The following is a 6,764-nucleotide window of genomic DNA, read 5'->3' on the forward strand; positions in this document are numbered from 1 at the left end:
CTCTCTTCCTATAACCTAGGGGTAGGCAACCTGCGACTCTCCAGGTGTTGTGAAACTACAAGTCCCAGCATGCTTTGCCAGTAGATAACCAGCAGATAGCTGGCAAGGCATGCTGGGATTTGTAGTTTCACAACACCTGGAGAGCCGCAGGTTACCTACCCCTGCTCTAGCCTATAAGTTCTCATAAGCAGATCCTCTCTCCCCTTTGTCTCCCATCTGCACCCCCTTCATAACCCTCATCTGTATTTGTTATCTTTTTATGTGAGATTTCTTTTGTATGAATAATGACTGTTCAGCACTGCAGGGTTTTGTGGTCCCTTATAAATAAATGATGATGATGAATGTGTATGATTAAATAGAAATATATGAAGAAGCATCATATAAGACATTTACCTCCTTTTTCATGTGAACCTGAAAAATAACATAACATATATAAGACTTTAGACTCTTAATAACACTGAAATTCAATGTCTAACTTATTTTTTCTGTACAGAATATAAAATATGTATATTGCTATGTGGAAATCAGAGATCTTATGTGTATAAAGAAAAAAATCCACAGACATGCTGTTCTCTGTAGTCAGGGATGTGTCTGAGCAAGAGAGAATACAATAAGTAATCCGACGTGTGGATGTTAGTAACTTTGAGAATGAGAAGGAGAACTATTTTTCCAGAATGGGGCAAACTACAGACAGTCCCACCAATTGTGAGATGGGGTACCCTACTATTCGCACTGTCCCCAATATAAAATAAGAGTACAGAAAGATTGTATTCAATATGTTGTTAAAACTGCACTTACTGTAAATGTTCGCAAGTATATTTCTACTGAGTAAACACAAAAGGGACTATGTACTGATGTAAATATGGAGGAAAGATTTGTACATTTCCACTCTTTCCTCCATACTTGCTTTCTCTCTATGGTTTACTCTTGCTCAGTGCAAAAAAATAGAATGCTTTTTCTGATTTTCTGAAATAATATTATAATACAATAATCAATCAATATAATCAATGTTGCTAAAATATGTAGCACTTTAGCAAATGACCTTAATTTATATTAGAAATATGTCATAACATTTACTTTAAATGGAAATTAAATTAGATGCTCAGTTCTGCACATATGTGTTCAATAATAGTGATTACAGTTCATTGCAGTGTGTCTATTTGAAATTATAGTTACAGGTAATGGAGAGTAGTGAGCAGCGCTGTAAGTATATAAAGTCCAGTATTGAGAATAAAATTTGTTATATAAATTTGCTTCAATCAAGTTTTGGGGTAGGGGGGCATGGCATTAATAGTAAATGTGAAATATCCAGTAAAATATATTAGTGACATAACAGTGATGTCATTTGATGTCATTTGTGTCACATGGCTCAAAAAACACGAGGGTATATTTTACTGGCTATTTCACATTTACTATTACGCATTTGGAAAGAGTCCTATAATGCAAAAGAGAGGAACAGACTGAGTGTTAAAGTCAGAAGTTAACTGGATGTGAGGATCATATGATATAAGGCACATATTTTAAATTGAAGTTATATATTATTATAAATAAAATATTCCTAACTGTCATTATATGAGATCTCCATGACCTGCCAACAGTACCTAGTTATTTGTTGCTTATCAGAAATGAAGTTATATGAAGTAATATCCTTATTTTCATTTCAAATAATTTGTCTGTACTAGTTAACTCGACTTGATTTACAGTCTGTTTTTCTAATATCAAAATTATAGATTAGTGAGCTGAGTCAATCCCAGATTGTGTACAAATATTATTGGTTCGATCTGTGGAAACAATGTTATGGAGTGAAGTCTGGTTTTGGCTATACAGAATCCATTACAATGTTGATGAGTATGTGAGGCACCTGGCTAACTGAGCTGGAACAGTAGAAACTCACAGAGCTGGCATCGTTTCCTTAATCATTTACATGAGTGCAAGAAATGATTGGGAGAGAAATCAGTTGAGGCAGCATAACAAGTAATGCAGATACACCTAATTATTTAATCAGTAACAGCTCAATTTGTATGATTAAATACAAATATTGATGAAATAAGCATCAAATAAAGCATTTACCTTCTTGTTCATTTGAATCTGAATATATGAAATTAGTGTATATGTTTTTCTTTTCTGTACAGAATAGAAAACATGTATGTTGCAATGTGGAAATCAGAGATCTATACATGTATGCATTCTAAGTTCTAGACATGGTACATGCTGCTCTCTGCATTTACTGGTGGTTGTCACAATGGGAGCTTTTACATAGCGGTTATCTTTAAAATAATATACATCTAGTTTTATTGTGTATCACTGACTTTATAATTATCTATCAGTATAATTACGGGTCGTTACACAGCCTGTGCAGTGATGAACGTGCACATGACAGGTCATTTAAACTAAAGTCTGTCAGCAAGTGAATAGAAAACTTGTTGATAACGGATCAAAATATAACCCACAACCAACAAAACATGTTATCAGTATTTCTTTTAAAATTTGAACATTAAAGTCATGGTCTAATTAATAGATTTTCATTACAATTTACTTTTCCAGTTTATGTTAACCCCTGGATTCCTGACCTGAGCAAGGGATTCCCTTTGTTTTTCATATGTTGTATGCAGTGTGCAATATAGTTTTATATACGCTGGAGAACGCACTCCCTAGAGTTTAATCAAATTAATCTCATTCTTTCAATCATTTTGAATGTGAAAGTCTTTTATTTAATTTTTTTGCAATAAAAATTATTTAGAATCATTTATCGATGATACATTATTATGTATATACCTATATTGGAATTAATTTTCTTATGAGGAATTGTAATTAACCTTGTCGTTTGGTAATAACATTTGGCACTATTCAAATGCTCATTCTGGGTGAATTAGTTATAAAAAATCACAGACAATACTGGAATAGTATTGACACATGTGTGCCCTCAAGACCTCAAAACCGCAATGCCTGATAATGAATGCAATAGGATCCTTATCTGTCAGGTGTGCACCGTCCAGGCACACTGATAGCACCAGTGACAGTAGGAGCAGCTGCCTATCAAATAACAAGATCTAGACTAACACAGCCACTCACGTCTGGCAAAATTGGCATTCAACCCTTGGGACCAAGCAGCAGAACTGCAATTTATGTGGTCAGCTTAAGAGATCCAACAGTGTTTTATACACTTCTATAACAATGTAGATGAAACCTCTAACTAGTATACTTATGCCATGGATGCTGATAATGTAAAAGCTTGTAAATCCAGAGTCATTTGGAATGAGATCTATGGCAGTCCAACCCATCTCTGGGAATAACATACTCATGACCTTATGAAGGGAGATAAGTTATGTAGAAAACATTTCAGAGGACATAATTACTTTAACAAGAAACCCAAGATAGTTTAATAAAAAAAGATGCTCCTGCCACATTTTAAGAGTCTATCACCCGGCAGCTATATTGATGTGTCAATGCTTAAGTGTAAAAATGGTGAAAAATGTATGATATCCATATTGCATAATTTTAGCATTAAAAGTGGTTACAAAAATTACAATAATTCTCCTTAAAGACTTTTCCTTAAAAAAATCACCATCCCATCTCTCCCCTTATGCTAATCTTAATGCAGACTAATTTTTATTATTCTAAATGTATTAGCGTCTAAAAACAGGTGTTCAAAATAGAATAATCAGTTAAACAGGAAAGTTTAGGTGAAATGTAACTATTCTGATAGCTGCTGTATATATATATATATATATATATATATATATATATATATATATAGTGGCTTAAGAAAGGAACATTATATGTTCTCCAAAACATTGCAGCACATCATTTGCTCCTGAGTTTTAGTATAATAAATATAAGAATACTGGTGAGTGCCCATTACACTCTATTTGTTACATATTTTTCTTCGGTTCGAGCACTTTGGACAATGAAGTTATTATTGAAGCACCCGTCTGATGTGTCTATCTGGGAGGCAATGTACTGGGGGAGGAGAGAGCTGTCGCAAAGTACACAAATAAAAATAAATGTGCTTCCATATTTCCTTCAAATTTAAGAATTTATTTGTATAATTAAAATGAGATGTGATGATTAAATGCTTACCTCCTTTTTCATGTGAATCTGACAAAAGCAAATGCAAAATAAGATTATTATAAGTATATGTATAAAATGTATACTTTCATTCTCGTTTTTTATATTTCTAATAGAACGGAGATAAAATGTATGCATCTGTTTTTTTACATTAGTATAAACCATGTCTCTGCGTTTAGTGTGTGTTCATTTGTAGCACTGAGCTTTGTTCACAGCATTAACATAGCATTAAAAGAAAACTTTTTAAAGGTCTAAATTACAGTATAGACAATATAATCCATATTCTAATATATACTATCCAGCAGAGTGTACTGTATCTACTTTCTGTAGCTTATCCATCTTCAGGTAAACCTGACCCCCACAAGTTACCCAAACCAGTGTGTCACAAACGCAACGTCATTGGGTTTGAACTGAGTGGTGTAAAACTCACCTGCAGCACTCAGTTTAAACGTACTGGTATCTGCAAGATGATGCAGCTAGAGGGCCACAAGGAGGCAGGAGGCAGTATCTTGATTTCATAATATACTACTATATTTTAGTGTGTTGCTTGTGTAGAAAAGTATAGACCTCATAAATTTTATTTTTGCTGATTCCATAAGAGCCTATGCAAATGCGGCTATTATATAGTTGTATGAATTAATGGCATAACAACTGTTTGCCCTTAAGTAAAACAACTAACAAACTACTGCTGCATGTGCCTCCAAAATGCAGTCCTCTGGCTAGTACTGTGTTAACAATAAGATGAATCTTTAGGATAATGTATTGAAAACAATGGGACCAAACTGCAATAACACAAAAACACTGTAATGTAAAAGTGGTGTCCACACTATATACCTGCTAATAAATCTCTTGGACAAAAAGTATATTTCTAACATGTCATAATGTAGTGTTGTTTAAATATAGTAATTTAGTATTATAATTTTTTTCACAGTTGAAATACACGATGAAGACCTGTAGAAATAATCCCTTGCCTTTAATTGTAATGAAAAATAGATAAAAATGCTACAAATTGATGATTGAAATATATAGATCACATTAAAAGATAAATGTTTGACTTTATGTATTGTTCTTATTTTGTGTTTTGCTAATGTTGTTGCTACATAAAAAATATATTTCATTATCAAAAATGGTTGCTTGTTTTAGTAATTAAATGCAAATGGGTAATAATGAAAAACATTTGATAGTAAACACTATGATAAAGGGATATTTTTTAGCATGGAATAGTGCAGGTTAATGAGGTAGTGCAGTGAAATGGTTAATACTAGTTAATTATCAGGAAGCAGCAGTGTTTTATGACTAATAAGAGGAATTAAGGAATTGCACATAGGTGTGTTCTGATGTGAATTAGTAGTAAATAGTACACATGTAGGAAATATAGTGCAATTGCTCCAAAAAAAGATATATACGCAAATATGCGTGGGGTGCGTGAGGTGATTTACTACTGTATTTATATCAAAAGGTATTTTAGGAAACGTGTGGATGTGAATACTGGTGCACATACACACAAGTTATGTGCATTTTTTAAACTCACAATTTATGTGCAAGTTGCGTTTCAATTTGAATCAGTCCCATTGTATTCATTTATTTGCAAAGGTTTATAAGCCATGAACCATGATACTTCCTGTCCTCATAGTCTGTCATATTTTTGTTTAGAAAAACTGAATTTGCAACTGTGATTAATATAGAAATTAATGATGTTCATTGTGAAGAGAGAACAGTGCATAATATCACAATCTAAGCTTGGAATTTCTTTTCTTTCATATGTTTTATTCTTAAAGAGGAAGAAAGAAAAATGATTTCACTCTTACCACAGAAAAAAATAATTAAATATTATACAGAATTAAAGACAGCATGGATAAAATGATAAACTGGTGTAACTAAAGGATCTAATGAACAGTCTCCTTGTTATACACAGGGAAAAAAGACTATGTAGGTCACAGTGAGGGTGTGGTGCAATGGAAAATTGTCACAACAGATTAGGGGTGGGCTCAAATGAATTGATATTTTATTTATTTGAGAAAGCTGGCAAGTATTTGATGTGGGGTTTTTTTCTTTAAAATTGTTAAAATATGATTCAGCTCCTTTTACAATACACATGGTTTGGAATAATGTAGCCATAAGGCAGGCATTGTGTAACGTTTGATGTTCAGTTGGAAAATGTATAGATTACCTGAATCCTGACGTTTTTCTGTAGAACAGAGGGTGCAAAACAATAACAGATAATAAGTTAAATACAAAGAATAAAGAGAAAAGTACAAATGAGATAATGCTGCTCCAAATGTAAAGATACTCAGTGTAGTAAATATGAAATATATAAATAAACATAGCAATCAAAGTAAATGAAAAATTATTACAAAGTAAATTAAAATGTAGCACAACTTTGCATTTATTTGGTCTCTGATTTTTAAATATGAATATTGGATATATTATCAACACTGTAGCATTAAAGAACAACCTCATACCAAATAGTGGGGTCAATCCCCTGATACATGCCCTCTTTTGCATTCTTTATTTGCTTTCTTTAGTATGCTGACTTAAATATATATATATATATATATATATATATATATATATATATATATATATATTACTCTATCCAGTGCACTAACTATTGGAGTTGGAACTGTTAGGTGTTGTTCTGGTACTTGGACTAATATAGCAGGAGACGATGTGACTGGACAACACTCATCTATAGA

Source organism: Mixophyes fleayi, chromosome 4 (assembly GCF_038048845.1).
Source record: "Mixophyes fleayi isolate aMixFle1 chromosome 4, aMixFle1.hap1, whole genome shotgun sequence".
In the NCBI taxonomy this organism is placed as follows: Eukaryota; Metazoa; Chordata; class Amphibia; order Anura; family Limnodynastidae; genus Mixophyes; species Mixophyes fleayi.